The 17,446-nt window shown below is 44.9% G+C and overlaps 1 protein-coding gene across 6 annotated transcripts in view; it reads left to right on the top strand.

Annotated features, from left to right (window-relative positions):
• Nucleotides 1-3,797: 3,797 nt before the first annotated feature.
• MEF2D (myocyte enhancer factor 2D) overlaps nucleotides 3,798-17,446 on the top strand; it is a 141,651-nt gene continuing 128,002 nt past the window's right edge. For 2 of the 6 annotated variants that reach the window (XM_053370099.1, XM_053370098.1), the window contains exon 1: nucleotides 4,576-5,144. The gene's annotated coding sequence lies outside the window, so the exon portion shown is untranslated. Of the gene's footprint in view, nucleotides 3,889-4,573; nucleotides 5,145-17,446 lie in introns of those variants that run through there. The other 4 variants (XM_053370094.1, XM_053370095.1, XM_053370096.1 and 1 more) reach the window with 4 other exon arrangements.

Raw genomic sequence — 17,446 nt, 5'->3', positions numbered from 1 at the left:
TATTTCTAGCAGCAGCAGTAGTCAACAATCAGTTTCATGGCGTGAAAAATTTATGCACATCAAGCTGTCATTAAAGACAGAACAGCAAGCCAGGCTTTTTTCCTTGTCAGATGACAACCCATTTTTCCCACCTGGAATCAGTGACTGACAGCCCCAAGATCAAAATTTGCCATGAGCAGTGGAGAACCCCCTGCCACAGATTGCCAAAAGGAGATGGCATGTGTGGCGCATAGCCCCTATCTTATCTTCTACACCACCTTTCCAGGGAAAGTTGTTGCTGACCAGAGCTTTTGTGCTAGAAGAGGCTTTGAGGTAGGAAATCTGGAGTGCAAGTTGACAGATGACTTGGAAAAGACATTTAAAAATTAGGCATTTCCTATAAGGGGCTTTACGTTCTTCTCTGCAGAAGACCTGCACGGCTCAACATTTTCCTGGAATCTTGTACTCGGCACCAGAGGGCGATAGAGTGCCACAACCTCTCTGTACCTTGTTGCCCCAAACATGGTAAGGGTTGTCTTTGAACACCAGAAAGGTCAGTGTGATGATAAGAAAAAAATGCTTGAGTGCATTAATTAGTAAAAATGCTTTTAAAAAATGTTTCTTCTGAAGTCTTAGAGATGAACCTCAGAAAGATTGTGGGAATAATATTTGCATTTTTAAAAATCACCAGTAAAGTTTCTGGGGTTGTGACTTGTTCTGGGAACTGTACGGCCAAGATAGGCAAATCAGATGAAGGCTGCCTGCATAGCTCCATTGCCTTATACTGTCACATTATTGGCCCATCTACCTCAGTATTGCCTACATAAAGTGTGGGGAAACTTTGGCCCTGCAGAGGCTGCTGAACTACAACTCCCATCATCCCACTGGGCGTACTTGCTGGGGCTGGTGGGAGTTGTAGTTCAGCAACATCTACAGGGCCAAAGGTTCTCCACATTGCTCTCCACTGACTGGCAGCAGCTCTACAGGATTTTAGGCAGGGGACATTCCCAGCTCTTCCTGCAGATACCAGGGATCAGACTTGGCTTCTTCTACATACAAAACTCTTCCCCTGTAGATGACAGATTCTTCAGTGGACAAATTGTCAACGCAGGAAGTTGTCGCCCTAAAGGAGAGCTATTTAGTTACATGGGGGGTTTGTACAATGGTAATGGGTAACTTGCAAATAATATGTCCAGTTTAGAAGCTCTTTGGGGAAACTGGATGTAATTACCCATACTGGAGCTGATCTAGGAGATTGTGGAACACACACACAAAGAAATAATTAGTACAAGGAAATGAGTCTGGTGAATGTGGTTGATATTTTATTTTGGCTGTGAGTCAGTGTGTGTGTTTTTAGAATGCAGCTTCATGAGGATACTTAGGACACATCCAGATGGAGAACTCTTCCAGGAGCAAATAGATGCAGTCAGACCAGGAATAAAAATTGAAGTGTGATGGCTTTGTTTGCAAAACCAGACTCAAGCAACTGAGGCTCTGAAATGGCTTGAAGAAGGGGAAATCACTCACCATGCAAAATACATTTTAACAATTAACTCGCAGATGGATTCTTCTCTCCCCGTCCCCTACCCTCCTTGTTTCTAAGTTAAACTTCTGGAAATGTGATATTTTGTTGTAGAGGTTGCATTGTTCTCTGACACTGAAAATGGCTTAGGTGTGAATTCATGCAGTGTAACTGGTCTCTCAGCTGTGTGGAAAGCGAGTAAGGTGTGTGTAGGTGTGAGTGGGTGTGAGTGTGAGATTTCTGTTTCCTGATTTGCCAATTGCAAGCGGCTGATTTTGCTCTGTGGCACCTGGAGAAATTCTCTCTAGCTGCACTGTAAATGAGAAGAAAGCCGAAATCACAAGTGCATTTAATGTTCTTTAATTACACACGGGAATCTTCACCCACTTCACCATGAATCACAAGTCCTGCGACTTTTTTCCAGGCAAGATTGTGGCCACATTCAGACGGTACATTTAAAGCACTATGATACCACTTTAAACAGTCATGGTTTCTCCCAAAGCATATTGGGAACTGCAGTTTGTTAAGGGTGCTGAGAGTTGTTAGGAGACAACTTTCCCCCTCATGGACCCACAATTCCCAGAATTCCCTGTGAAGAGGGATTGGGTCAGACCCTCCAAGTGTCCGTATTTTCCAGTGACAGTCCCAGATTTACAGAAGCCGTCCGAGTTTCTGATTTGATCATGGAATGTTCTGCTTTTCCTTAGAACATCCTTATTTTCATCGGAGAAATGTTGGAGGGTATGGAGTTATTCGACTCCAGTCAAGGAGAAAAGTAACTATACAACCTTTAGAAGATATCTGAAGGCAGCCCTGTATACGGAAGTTTTTTTAATGATTAATGCTTTATTATGTCTTTATTTACGTTGGAAGTTGCGCAGAGTGACTGGGGCAACCCAGTCAGATGGGTAGAGTATAAATAATAAAATTATCACCATTACCACCACCATCATTATCATCTAGTACGTCCCTATTTTCTTGAAGAAGAGACAAGCCCATTTTTCAGTTTCACGCAGTTCTCAACCTGTGGGTCCCCAGATGTTGTTGGACTACAACTCACCTCATCCCTGAGCTCTGGCCTTGCTAGCTAGGGGTGATGGGAGTTGTAGTCCAACATCTGGGGACCCACAGGTTGAGAAAGGCTGCGTGACCAGGGTATCTCAAGCCCATCCCCTAGGCATACCTCTTCTCGGGCGAATATAATTTGGGGGGTAGTTTTAGTAATATTATTTTATCTAGACTAGAGAAAAGTCTGCCGTGTTCCCTCTGAAACACCTTTGTGTACCTCCTGGGGGGTATGTGTGCCACACTTTTGGAAACAGTGCCCTAGGGGAACCCTTCAGACTCCTCATGGACGCATGAGGGAATTATATTCATTCATTCTAGTCTGTACCTATTTAGAAGTGCTAACTGGCCTTGCAAATGCTTCTATGTATATATATTACAAGGTCTTCTCTCAGTGCTATTTTCTTTCCAGAAAAAGAGGTGCCAGAACTCACCAGGAACACCTCCCTCATTCTCTTAGAATTGCAATGGTGCCCCCCTGAAAGGTGCTGGAACTGAGTTCCAATGAGTTTCCCTCTCCTAAGGGGAAAAAAACCCCTTTTTGAATCTGATTTATTTATTTGATGGTGACCCTCTAGAAGAGATAACAGGCCCTCCAGCTGTTGCCTGTGGAAACGGTTCCCTGGCCCTTCAAACCTTGAGGGGACAGTGTCAGCTCTCTAAAGAGAAGTGTTTTTGATATTCTGGCACTTTGAAGCGAACACATACAGGGAAGAGACGTTAAATATTATTATTACTATTGCTATTATTATTACTAGTTACAGGTAGGTAGCCATGTTGGTCTGCCGTAGTACTTTTTATAGTACTTGAACTGAAACAACCCCCCCACCACCACCAAAAACGCCTGCTGCCACATTTTGGCTACCTTTTTAGTTGATTGAAAAGTTCTCTTTATAAAAAAAAAGTGAAAAAAAATAGCTGCAAAAGAATAGAATGTGTTTTCTATATATGTAAGCATGAAATATAAATACAATATTACAATGTATTCATGTACAAAAAGCCAATTATGGTTCAAAGAGCTTTGCATATATGTATTAGGTGACCTTGATTTCTATCACATTTTAAGCAAAATGTCAAGTTTGATGAGTGAAAATAATCCATAAGGCCGGTTGTTGCATTGGAATTGTCTTGACCAAATGCGGTTTTAAGCGATTAATCTAACCAGCCAATCAGTTAAATGTCACCACCCTCTTGTTTATTCTGCTCTCTCTTTCCCTCATGGCTTCTTTAGGAATGAACGCACTGAATATTGATGTGTCCAGCTGTTCTTGGAGGCTGGGAGGGAAAAAAGCCTGATTAAGAAAAAAGAAACGAAAGAAAAGGTAAACAAACACACACGAGAGACAGTGTTGTGCAATGGTTAGAGCTTGGGGCTAGCAGGCATTGCATTCTCCACGCAGCTGACCTGCCTTGCGGGACTGTTGTGTGGAAAGAACCGGCCCCATCGCCCTTTTGAGAAAGCGGTAGCATTAAAACGCAAATAAACCTTTGAAAAATAGCTCGTAAAACCATTTAAAACGCTATAAATCTTTTAAAGGGCGAGACCTTTTAACCCGTCTTGCAGGGCTGGTGTAAAAGACTGGGGGGGGGGCGGCGGCAAAGCCACGTCCGCTGCCCTTTTGAAGAAAAAGGTAGCATGGAAGAATGCAATACACTTTTAAAAGAAAAAGTGTGCGGAGGAGCAGAGGGAAATCCTAGTGCTGCCATTTCTGCCAAGCCGCCCAGAGGGGGCCCAAATCCAGTTGCAATTCGGAGGTGGAGGGAAAAGAGGGCAAGGCGGAGCGCGGGCCGCTTTAAGCGCTCCTTTGGCGAGCTGAACCAACTTCCCGCAGGCGGAAGGATATACAGGCAGAGGCCGCACTGCAACCTAGCTTGCATGTTTGCAAGGAGGAGGAGTGTGTGTATTGAGATGTCCGTGTGTATGTATGCATATATATAAAATTTTGGGGCCTGGTTGGCCCCGCCCTTCCTTTCTCTGGGCCCTCTGATTGGACCCCCGTCGCCATCTGCTTTGCTTCCTCTTAGCCCCCCCTCCTTTTCCAATACTTGGGTTGCACACACACACGCACACATACACACACACAAAATCTCTCTCTGGCAACGTTGTAGCCTCTCCTCCCCCCCCCGGTTGTGCAATGTAGTTGCCTTGTTATTAATTTATTATTATTATTTTTAAAAAAGAATTGTCGCTAGGAAGGAAGGGAAGGAAGAGAAGCGCGAGAAGAGGAGAGAGAGAGAGAGAGGCAGAGCGAAGAAAGAAAGAGGAAGAGGAGGAGGAAAAATTAAAAAAAAAATCAAACAAGGACGCAGGATTGCAAAGAATCGACGGCGGCTCCCAGGAGGACGAACTTTAAAGCTGAGGGGGACTGAGATTGGCATCGGGGCTGTATGCTGAGAATGTGCTTGCCCTCCTTTTAGGGGGAGGGAGGTTGCCTGGTTTTTCTCCCCCCCCCCCGCACTCCCCGCCGCCTTTTTGTTGTTGTTGTTCGAGAGAGGCCCTTGAGCCAGCCAGCCTGTTCTTGGGAGATCAGCTGTCTTTGGAGGCGCTCCGAGGAGCCAGAGGCAGAGAGAGGAGAAGGTAAGTGAAACTTACACGCGTTGTGTCAGTTTTCTTGGGGATGGTGTTGTTCTTGTGTCCTCCAACCCCACCCCCGTCTCTTTCCGGGGTGCAAAGCAGGATATTTCTTAAATTGGGTGGGGGAGACCAGATCCCCCCCCTTCCCGGGGCCTGGGGTTGTTTGGAGAGGAAGACGGCAGGAGGCTCAACAGAAAAATAAGACATGGACTCTTCCAAGCTCATTTCCTCATGATATTTCTGTTTCCACCCCCCCTCCTCCCACCCCGCAAACAAACAAACCAGCAAAATGGTACAGTACTGTAAAGCGAGGAAGCGGGGAGGAGATGTACCAAGGAGAGTCAGGGCAGAAGTGGCTGCTTTCTTAAGTGGGGGGAGATATGTGTGTGAGTGTTTTTAGGGGTCACCGGTAGGGAGGGGAAGATGAGGGAGAAAGTGGAGATGGGCAGCTTCCAGTGGAAAAAGCTAGAGAATTGATCCGTGTGTGTTTGGGTGGGAGTGGTGGGGTGTAAAAAGAGAGGCAGAGAAGGGAGCAAGCACTTGAGATGGATGTGGAGAGTTGGGGTGTGAAATCTAATGTTGCTGGAAAATGAGGCGAAAGGGAGAGCTATGGGTGAAAGTGCAGGTAATGGGGTGCATTAGAAAGTGGGGTGCATAGTGCTTGGGTGCCTCTTCAGAGGTGGGAGGGAGAGATACAGGGAACTTTAAAATAGATAGGGAAATTGTCCCAGTATAACGTATCTTGGGGTTATCCTGAAATGCAGGTTTCATTATGGTGTGTGTAGTCAAAGGTTTGGGGCGAAAAGTGCATTGGAAGAATAATTCTAAGTGTGAGTTGTTTTTTTAAGAGGATGATGAGAACTGAGGGAGAAATATTGGGGTGCCTAGATTCTGATGTTATGAGACGGCATTCGTAGAGAGGAGGGGAAGAATACACCCCTCCCCGCCCCACTGACTTGGGAAGAGTGAGTGGTTAGAAAGGAAAGAGGAAGGATAATAAGGAAATACAATGGGTACAAATTATGCAGTCTGGCTGAAGAATATAAGGGAAAGAATCATGCAAAACTGGAGGAATGGTTTCTTGAGATGTGGAAGGAACTGGTGGAAAGCAATTCTGCAGGAAGTGTAAGGGTTTGTGGTGGGGGGAGAGGGTTAAAGGGGAGCATCTTGGAGCAAAAAAGCCAACTATTATTTTATGTAACTGGTGCTCTTTAAAATGTGCTAGCCTCTCTAGATCTTGAAGTCCTGTCAAGTCAACAGTGTTCCCATTTGACAAATGGAGGACTGAGGCCCAGAGAGACCAGCAGTGCAGGCATATGTGCCTACCCAGAAATAAACCCCATTTAGTTTGATGGCACTTACTACTCAGAATTAAGCACATAAAGTATTTCAGCCTAAGTTTGCTTAAAAGCCACTAATGGAGATGAGAGTCCACCACCTTCCAAGGAAGGCTGTTCCTAAGTCAGTATGCTTGAATTAAAAAAACACAAACCCTGTCTTGTCATTTGAATCCATCGGTTCTAGAGCAACAGCAAAGAAATCTGCTCTGTCATCTGGGGACAGCCCTTCTCAGGACCTTTTATGTTGGCCCTCAGTTGCTGTCCCAAATTGAAAACTGTGTCTCTATGTGTGGATATTCATTGGCAGCTCACTGTCCTTATCAACATAAGCACAAAACAACAGAGCAGCCACACAGGATTTGTGGGTTGTCCTGTGTGTTGTGTGTAGGACTGTGAGGAATTGCTTTATGCCCCTACGAGGTGTCCTTTGCAAGCCTAGCACCCTCCAGAAGTTTGGGGCTACAACTGTCAGTTGTGCTGCCTGGGCTGATGGGAGTTGTAGTCTAAAACATCTGGAAGGGGGCAGGTTTGTGAAGGCTGGCTTGGAGGCTTAAGATTCACAGAGGCACTTGATTTTAAAGCATCACAAAGTCTCTAGGATGTTTGCTGTTGCTGGTTCAAGAGTATGAGCCAAGAAGTCTCGGGTTCAGATATTACCTCTGCCATGACCTCCCCAGATACCCTTTGCCAAGTCCTCAGCACACACACCTTGCCCCCATATGTCTTGATCAAAGCAAATAATTATTGCTACTAGCCATGGTGAGCCAAATAGAGCCTCCCAAATTGGAGACAGGGTACCTGTGACGCTAGATTCTGAAGAAAGGGCTGTTGCCTCTGTGCCCTATATATGGTCTTCCTGGGAGTCTTTGTTGGACCCACCTTGACTTGACCCAGCAAGGCAATTCTTGAGTTCATAATACTGGCCTTCTTGCCAGCCCCGTTGCAAGAATTACCATCACAGGGCATGTAAAGAGTTTTGAGTGCTTAAGAGAGAGAGATTTATGGCAGTAATATTAGATTTGCTACGCTACCCCAAACCTCCAAACAGACATTTATATGACAAACTATTTATGACCTCATTGGCCTCAGAAGTAATTCGGAGCTCGAATTAGGCCAAGTGCCATCTTCCAGTGGGACTGATTCTCTTGGAACACAGCTGTGCAAGCCTTTGTATTACACGGAATTCTCTGCTGGAAAATAATGAAGAGCTGTGTGTAACCTGAAGCCTTCCAGATTCTCACACCAGTATGTGTTGTTTTAAAAACATTTCCCAATACCCTTTTATATGTGTGTCAATGTTAATAGCAGTTTTGTTTGGATATGCTATGTGGATGGGGCCTGGTAGTTATATTTAGCAAACTGTCTCTTCCCCAAATCCAGAGTTGTGAATAGGCAAGGATTATGGGAGTTGTAGTCCAGCAACATCAGGTTCCCCCATCGCTGACCTACTTTGTTTCTGTTCTGATGGGTGATGATTCTGCTGCTGCTGCTGCCATTTAGTGCAACCATTGCAAGCTGGTGTCCTCCACTCATATGTTTTGGATTACAACTCCCATCAGCTGGCTTTTTTTGAGGTGTCTTTTTTGTTTTTTGTTTCAAGTATATAGATTATGATGTGAATAAAATAAATAGACAGATGCCAGTTCAGGGCCTGTGTCTTCAGTGCTTGATCTGTTTGTTTGACGTTGGCTAATGGGTTTTTTTTAACTCCTTGTGTACCCCCATTTCAAGACTTTGAGGTGTATGATTTGCCTGTATGATTTATCGCCATCCCTCTTGCAGAAGATTATAAATGGGCAGAACAGGATTTGTATCTACTGTATCTGTGTCATATAAACCGTTGCTGGTGCTGCCTGTTTGAACAGTTGAGGGGATGGCAGAATGGAAAGCCTGGGGTTTGAAGCCGTCAGCCTGTTTCCCCAGGATGTTAACTGGCTCACCTGCCCTTTAATCTAGGCTTGGCTGAGTTCAGCTCCAGAGGGATAATCTGTGGTAATGAAGCTGGCTGCTTTTCACCGGTTTGTGCGCACTCTTATTGCCTCCTGTTGTTTTTGCTGGTTTCTATGGTTATTGTTATAATTTGTCACTTTTATAAATGTTGTAGTTGAGGCGTTTTGCAGGCTGGGATGTGGCCCAGTGGCATAAACCATCAGTGCACATGTTCACCCCACCCTCACTCAAGTAAATATAGGCTCACTTCTGTAAGCAGAGGTGCACAGTCTTGGTTGCTGTTAAGAGTCCCTCTCTCCATATCCAAACTCTAAGCAGGTGTGAGAAAGGGGAGCTCCACAACCCTCAGCCCAGTATCGCACTCCATTTCTGCTTTGATGTGCCCTCCGCAGGGATGTTGGCCTCTGTTATCCTGTAAAATTCATACGCCAAGTTTGGATGGTTAGATATAAAAATATCCTATTGAGATACTTGTATCATCACCATCATCATCATCAAAGGTAAAGGTAAAGGGACCCCTGACCATTAGGTCCAGTCGTGACCGACTCTGGGGTTGCGGCGCTCATCTCGCTTTATTGGCCGAGGGAGCCGGTGTACAGCTTCCTGGTCACGTGGCCAACATGACTAAGCTGCTTCTGGCGAACCAGAGCAGCGCACGGAAACGCCGTTTACCTTCCCGCCAGAGCGGTACCTATTTATCTACTTGCACTTTGACGTGCTTTCGAACTGCTACGTTGGCAGGAGCTGGGACCAAGCAACAGGAGCTCACTCCGTCGAGGGGATTCGAACTGCCGACCTTCAGATCAGCAAGTCCTAGGTTCTGTGGTTTAACCCACAGCGCCACCCGCATCCCTATCATCATTATTATTACTATTGCATTTATATCTTGTCTTTCCTCCAAGGAGCTCAAGATGGCAACATGGTTCTTCCTCTCCTCATTTTATCCTCACGTCAACCTTGTGATGTAGGTCAGGGTAAGAAGTAGTGGCTGAGCTCAATGTCACCCTCTGAGCGTCATGGCTGAGTGGGGATTTGAACCCTGGTTCCCTAGGTCCTCGTCTAGCATTTGAACCACTATACCACACTTGCTCTCAGATTTCAGGTTTCTTCATGGCCTAGAAACATCTTAAGTCAGCCTTCCCCAAATGTGGTGTCAACTGGGGCTGATGGGAATTGTAGTTCAAAATGACTGTGCTGGCTGGGGCTTGAGGGGGACTGTAGTCCAAAATATCTGGAGGTCAGGTCACCAGGTTGGGAAAGGCTGTATTAAGGTGGCGTGTTTTTAGATGTCTTGATGGACAGTGTTGCTTCTACAAGGTTTGTTGGGTTCCTCTTAGGACTAGTCCATCTGGCCTCTGTTCCTGATAGAGATGGACTTTACCAAGAGAGCACACTTCTATTTATATACTAAGATAATCTATATCCTGTCTTTCACAACATGCTGTTGGGGCAGGTTACATTGCATCACAAATACTACTCAGCAATGCAAACACTTTACACCTATGAAAATATTGTTGTGCAGTTCCTTTATTTGGTGGCACAATAAATAAATCCTTCCTGCCGGTCAGAGGCAGAATGAAAAAGCAGCATTTTTACCTGGTGTTGGAACCTGCCCGCCATGGGTACCTGTCTAATATGAAAGCGGAGAGTCCTCTGGGTATGGGGTGCCACTCCCAAGAAGGCTCTGTTCTGTTTTTTTCTGGACAATCAGATCTTTGCTAATGATGCGGCTACCAATAGAGCCTCGCTAGCTGGTTTCCACTTAGAGGCAGGACAGTGTTTGGAGAGGGTCCCAAGTCGTTCAGGGCTTCATACGCCAGAATCAACACCTTGAATTGCTCATCTGTGTGGGCTCCCAAACTCATAGCCATTTTCAAGGGCCACCCACAAAACACCCAGATTTGGTTTTAACACATGACCTTAGGGAAAATTGGGTTCCTGAGTGTTTGAGTCTTTTGTTTGGCTGCCCAATGTGTCTCTGGCAGGTGACTCTGTTTTTCTGCCTTCATTCTCAAGTTTTATTTTCTCTCTCTCTCCCTCCCTCCCTCCCTCTCTCTCTTTTCTTCCTTCCTTCCACCAGCTGGTTCAACTGCCTGCCTGTGGCCATGTCTCTAACGCTGTGCGGTGGGGCTTATTGCTCTTTCCCCTTCCTGTTTCCTTCCTCCCTCCACTTTATCGTCAGCATCAAAGAACCTGTTGTAAAAAAATAATATTAAGATGATAGTTGACGGTCTTTGGGTTCTGAACCACTGTCTGGAGCTAATAATGATAACTGACCTGAGACTGAATCCAGACAAGACAGAAGAGGGTCTTGGTTCCATAGGAACGGCAATCTAGTGATAGGAGTTGGGTCCATGGGCACATTTGCAAATGGGAGAAATTGTTGTGGGCATCTCTCTCTCTCTCTTTCTCTCTCTCTCTCTCTCTCTCTCTCTGACACACACACACACACACACACACACACACACACGGGTTGCCTGCTCAGACCCTGAGTTTTCAGGGCCCAAACCTGAGATCTAGGGGTGGTGTTATTATATTTAACCACAGTCCCTGAGAGCATGTCATTAGAATAAAAAAGTACTGTATCACAAGTGAGCAAATATGTTGCTGGTTGGAATTTAAGATCGAAACTTTAGCTAAAGCAGAAGTGAGAGGACCGTTCCTTCTCACCTGCTTAGGGAGCCTAGGTAGGGAATATTTAATCTAAAAGGAGAGAGTGAAGGAGGACATAGGACTTCAGAGAGGCTATGCAGTAATTTGTAGCTGGCTCCTGCCAGGCTAAAGCTTGTAAGCTGCATGCACAGTCTTCTTAATCAGCACCACCACCATCATAAGTAATCATCAGAATAAAATTTAAGGCGCACTTCCCCACCTGGAGATTCAAGCTCTCCTCCTGCCACCTGGAGGGGCCCTGGAAAACCTGGAGAATTCAGACAAGCCTTACACACACATACACACGCTGCAATCAAACAGACATCTCAACCTCTTACATTGGCTACAACAGGATGCTTCTTTCAAGCCTAATCACAGTGTATCTGATGCACTTGGTATCTGAAGAAGTGTACATGCACATGAAAGCTCATACCAATAACAAACTTAGTTGGTCTCTAAGGTGCGACTGGAAGGATTTTATTTTTTTTATCCTGTGAGGTATGGTAGGTTATGTTGGGGGAGAGTGGCTCAATTCTGACATGGGGTCGTGCAATGGTTAAGGAAACTTACCGTATTTTTTGCTCTATAAGACTCACTTTTTCCCTCCTAAAAAGAAAGGGGAAGTGTGTGTGCGTCTTATGGAGTGAGTGCAGGCTGCGCAGGTATCCCAGAAGCCAGAACAGCAAGAGGGATCGCTGCTTTCACTGCGCAGCGATCCCCCTTGCTGTTCTGGCTTCTGAGATTCAGAATATTTTTTTCTTGTTTTCTTCCTCCAAAAACTAGGTGCGTCTTGTGGTCTGGTGCGTGTTATAGAGCGAAAAATACGGTAACTCTGATTTTTGACTTATGGAATCGTAAAGCTTGGTTATAATTCTGTTTCCATCACTCAGGACTGGTGCACCAGGGAAGCATGAGTGAAATTAAGAAGCATGGGTGTTAGAGGATACTAGCTGGCCGCTGTTTGAAAATTTAAATCATAGATTTGGCTGTATGAACGATTGGTTTGCGCAAACCATAATTTGATTTTCCTTCCCCTCCTCTACCATGCCAACTCATTGCACCCCAGAAGTTTTGGCGACAACTCCCGCTGGTTTGTGTTTTGAAATGATTTCATTTTTGATTGTTACTGTAATGATGTGTCGATGTGGCCTTTTTTGTTCTGTTTTGTGTGAGCTGCTTTGAGCACATTTATATGGAAAAGCAGCATTCAACTTTTGATAAAGAATGGTGATAACTTCCATCAGCTCTGTGCTTGTGAGGCGTGATGGGAGTTGTATTCCAAAACGTCTAGAGGGCACCAGGTTGGCAAAGGGCTGTTCTGTTCAGCTATTGGCCAGTAACACTGTTGAGAAATCTGTGGTGGAGAAAATCTGCAGGTAATCTGGGGGAAATTGGCCACGGCAATAGCAAATTTGGGATGTGTTTTGATAAAACATCGGGAGGATTTGAAAACCACCATAGTGTTCCCTTTTTGTCTTCTTTTGCAATATATATATTTTTTAAAAAAATTGGGATTACTATTTTTTGTGTGTTGTCAACAGTTTTAAGTATGTGTGAGGATCTGTTTTGATTTACATTGCGAAATAGGATTCAAAGGTTTTAAAAAGATTGCAAAACCACAGTGAGGAAGCCCATCGGCTGGAATATCAAGCAGTTCATACCAATTTTTTGGAGGGTGAAGGGAAGTTAATTTGCCCTCCTCCTCCTCCTTGACAGTGAGTTGAAGAGTAGGACAAATTGAGTGAAGGCTTGGGCCTACCACTATTCAGGGTTGCTGGGTCTTGGGGACACCCCAAACCCTCTTACAGAGTAGGACTTCACCTGCTCAAACTATTTTGCAATGGTTGTGACGTGGATTTTAGATACCTCATCCCTGATCAATGCCTGTCCTTATCTTCTCTCTCTATATATACTGCTTTTCAACACTGTTCCCACAGCCAATTAAAACCAATATCAGCAATTAAAATGTATTTAAAATATTAATATAAAAAGACTGTGGAATACATAAAATCAAGTTTGTTTTTTCTGATTAAGTGGGTCTTGGAATCTAAATAAATGAAACAACCTATTGATTCAATTATCAATAAGTGAATGAAATACTTGGTTAGTGTGTATTGCTAGATTTTCCCTTCTTTGTAACAGAAGAACACCCCTGCTGGATCAGGCCTCCTAGTCCAGTATCCTGTTTCTATGCCCAAATCTCCAGGAAGTCAGCAGACGGGTGCCACAGGTGTCCTGTTAAAGTTCTCATTATTTTAATCTGTATTCTATCTTTCTACACGAGTGTGTCCATGGTTGCTCACAAGACGAGGAAATCAAGAACAAGAACAGCAATGCATATCAAAGCGTCATCACAACAGTCTATTGTTTAACCAATCAATTTCAAAACAGAATACAGCAATCCAAATAAAAGCACACCTCGTTTCAGTCATAATTGCAGCTTTGTAACATTTTAAATTCATTACAAATAGACAATGTCAATCATTAAAGCACCACATCAGTTCCTGTTCTTTATCTGTTGTTAAAATGTGTAAGCCCTCTAGAGTCAAGTATGATAAAATGGTTCCAAGTTTGATATTAATAAGACAGCCTTTGCTAACCTGGTTCCCTCCAGATGTTTTGGACTCCAATACCCATCAGCCCCAGCCAGCACAAGTTGTAGTCCAAAACATCTAAAGGAAACAATCTTAACTTGGAAGTTGAGAATGGCTACAATAAAATTATGCCTATCATGGAGAAAGTGGAGCGAGAAAGTGGAGAGACAGTGGAGACTGTCCAATGAAATTGAATGTTGGGAGATTCAGGACAGATAAAAGTTCTTCATGCAGTGCATAGTTAAACCGTGGAACTGTCTCCCACAGGAGGCAGTGATGACCACCAACTTGAATGGCTTTAAAGGAGAACTGAAGAAATTCATGACAGAGTAGGCTATCAGTGGCTGCTAGCCGCAATGACTATGCTTTGCCTCCACAGTCAGAGGCATCAATGCTTCTGAATGCCAGATGCTGGGGATCACAGGTGGGGAGAGCACTGTTGCTAACATGTCCCGCTTGCAAATTGCCCGCAGGTATCTGGTTGGCCACTGATAGCATGCCAGTCTAGAAGATGCACCACAGACCTGATCAAGCAGTCTCTTCATCAAGGTTCTGCTTAGCTAGCATGGTCAGTAGCCATCAGCAGGCCTATATAATATTGTGCAGGCAACTCCCCATTTATGCAGGGTTACATTCCAAGGCACCATGCATTGCATGTATTTTGGAACACCATTGAAAAAGCCTGCAAACACCCTCCAAATCTCCTTGCTCAAACTCCAACTCTCCACAGGCCTCAAAGGTCGGTGCAAAGGCTCCTGGGATTGCATTTGCAAAGGCTTGTGTGGGATTGCTAGACACTGTTTATGTGGTATTTTTGCCGTTTTTAACTCTTTTAGGGTCATTTTTGCCCCTTTTCGTGCTACTTCCAGGTTCATAGCGATGCGTGTGTGCACGTGTCTTGAACGTGTGTAAATGGGGAGTTGCCTGTACTATCCTTGTGGATTTGAAGCCCCAATGGAGATTGGCTGAGCTGTTGTGGTGGCACAGAATGTTTGGGTCTTGTTTTGGAAACTGTGAGGGAAGGGACAGTTGTCAGCTTGACTGGGATTGAAATGGCACGTGAGGGTAAGAGGAGGATTGGTAAGTAGGGTCGGTAGATGACAGGGGGCCTAAAGGAAGAATACAGAGCATATTTCAAAAAGTAAAACCAGGACACCCCAAAATTAGTTGAGGTTTTTGTTACACATTTTTTCAATTGACTGGCCTAAGATCCAGGACAAAGCTCTGCCTTTTGGAATTCCCTGCCCCCTGGACGTCAACTCCGCCTTTGAAATCCCGTTAATGTCTGGGAAAATCTGGACATATGGCAGCCCTATTTGTGGCTCCCAACTATGGAACTCTCTACCACCAGAGGCAAGTCTGCCGCCTTCACTGAGGTGTTTCTGCCATCTATTAAAAAAAACAAAAACTTACTCTGTTTGGCTGTTGGGGACTGATGAGATGGTCTCCTTTCTGTTCACTATGAATGATGTATTTGGAGCTGATTTTTGAGTGTGATGATTGTATGGTTTTATTGTTGATTTTTTACTATATATTTTACAATATTTCCTATGCTCCATCTTGGGATTCTCAGATGAAGGGTGGTCTAAAAAATATAGCAAGTAATAATAAAGTAATAATATTTAATTGAAAGGACAGATACTGTCTTTGCTTTTCAACCAGTTCAAAGCAATGATGTCCAGCAAGACTTAATTTTTCTCTTGGCTGAGACATCTCTAGGATGTAGGGCCTTAACTAAACATGTTGACAAGTTGAACTGCTCCAATTAATGGTTAGTCATTTACTCAGCACTTGCAGTGTTTGGTTTACAAGCCTGATGCCATTCGACTTTCCACCCTTTGCAAGGTAGGCCATAATAATGTTCCCATTTTGTGGATGAGATACTGAAAAAACTAGTCAGGGGGAGTGTGAGCTGGAATCTGAACCCCGATGCAGGTCCACTCAAGGTGTATTTGGTGGGGTTTACTCCCAAGTAAGAGTAAAAGGGATTGCAGTAATAATAATGTCTTTTCAAGTTCAACTCCTTCTCTCTGAAGTGTTTATGTTGAGGATGCAGCTGAAGAAGCTATAAAAGGAGGACCAGTCAGACCTTTTATTATTGTCATGGATGATATAATTATTTTGGGATGAGGTTAATAGAAGGGGTTTGGGGTCAAAGCAAATGCCTTAATGCTTAAGCCATTGTTGTAAGAACACCAGTGGTTATGAGTGACCTTTCAGGCAGTCAATAGCAACTGCTTGGCTTTTTAAAAGATATTGATTATAAATTGCCTCCTGAATGATTGATTTTAGCTCTTTCTATAAGCTGTAAAATACTCTCCAAGCAAAGAAAATAAATTTGTACCGTACAAAATCTTGAGGTGAAAGTTTTTTAAAGGGAGGACTATGAATCCCAATCAAATCATATTCTTATTTTTATTATTAGACAGCCTTGCTGACCTGGTACCCTTCTCCAGATGTTATATGACTCCAACTCCCATCAGTCCCTGTCAGGGAACTGACATCGGAGCCAGGAGTGGAGGCAAGGCTCCCAAGCGATGCCGGAGAAGGGCCCAGCAGGGAGAGAGGGGACTCATCGGCTGGGGAAGGAAATCAGCGTGACACCAGGGAGAAAGGGGGGCAGATGGGGGAATCGGAGAGGGGGCTCCAGGACTCCTCGTTGGAGACCAGCGGGGAAAGCACGGGTCCTTCGCTGCCCACACCCACCTTGCGCAGAAGACTTCTGCGCAGGGAGAGTAGGCGGAGACTTGGCGTCAAAGAACTTTTATGCTGGAAGAGGTTCAAGAAACGCCCACTGACGGATTCTGCTAGTGACTGAAACAGCCACGAAGTGAAGGGCTGTCCAGCCAGGAAAAGGTTTAACCAGGCAACCTTGCCAAGAGCGGCGGCAACTTACGCACGAGCAACCCCATATAACCATTACAGTCCCCAGCCAGCACAGCCATTTTGGATTCCCAACTGTGGCTGATGGGAGTTGTAGTCCAAAACATCTGCAGAGCACCAGTCTGGTTGAACGAACAACAGAAGCACCCATTTGGGTCAGATCAGGCTGGGTCCATCTGGTCCAGTCTTCTGTTTCCAGCTGTGGCCAGGCAGGTGCCTCTGGAAAAGCCCTCAAGAGGAAGTAAGGCTGAGTAGGGATTTGAACCTAGGTCTTCCCCTGGTTCCCCCAGCGAGCCCCGGTCAACAACTAAGCTGCCATCAGGGCAATCAGTATTTGAAGGCTGGTTCCAGGGCTGCCCCTGCCCCCCATGAGGCAAGGTGAGACAGCCACCTCAGGTGGCAGGATCCACTTTGCACAAAGTCTGGGAGGGTGCAGGAAGTTTAGTGGTGAAAGTGAGCAGATGTGTTGTGTGGGGGGGAACATCTGCCTTGTTTGGACTTTCAGCAGCTCTGCTGGTTATTTGAAAACAGAGGAAAGGGACAGAATCTGATGAGTAACTTGATTGGGATTAAGAAAATAAGTCTGTTTGGTGCCCTACCAGAGGTGACCAGTGGCCACGGATGCTGGTGGGTGGCACTGGACACATACCCAAAAATCCTCATTTCTGTTTTGGCTTTTAAAAAGTAAGTCTCTAGTCCTTATGGTTGTGAAGATATGCTTGGATTGTACAGGGACAATTTCCATGGAAGAATTCAGGGGCTGAGCACCATCCCTGAAATACCTGTGTTCTGCAGTCCTCTGCTCTGTCTGTGTGTAATTGACAGCGGCATTGTTTTATTACTTTTGTTCCCTCTTGCTTTTTTGGTCAACTCTTGAAGCACCATG

This window comes from Podarcis raffonei, chromosome 16, assembly GCF_027172205.1.
Source record: "Podarcis raffonei isolate rPodRaf1 chromosome 16, rPodRaf1.pri, whole genome shotgun sequence".
In the NCBI taxonomy this organism is placed as follows: Eukaryota; Metazoa; Chordata; class Lepidosauria; order Squamata; family Lacertidae; genus Podarcis; species Podarcis raffonei.
Note: the sequence above shows the minus strand (reverse complement) of the source record. Positions and strands in the feature narration are given on the sequence as shown.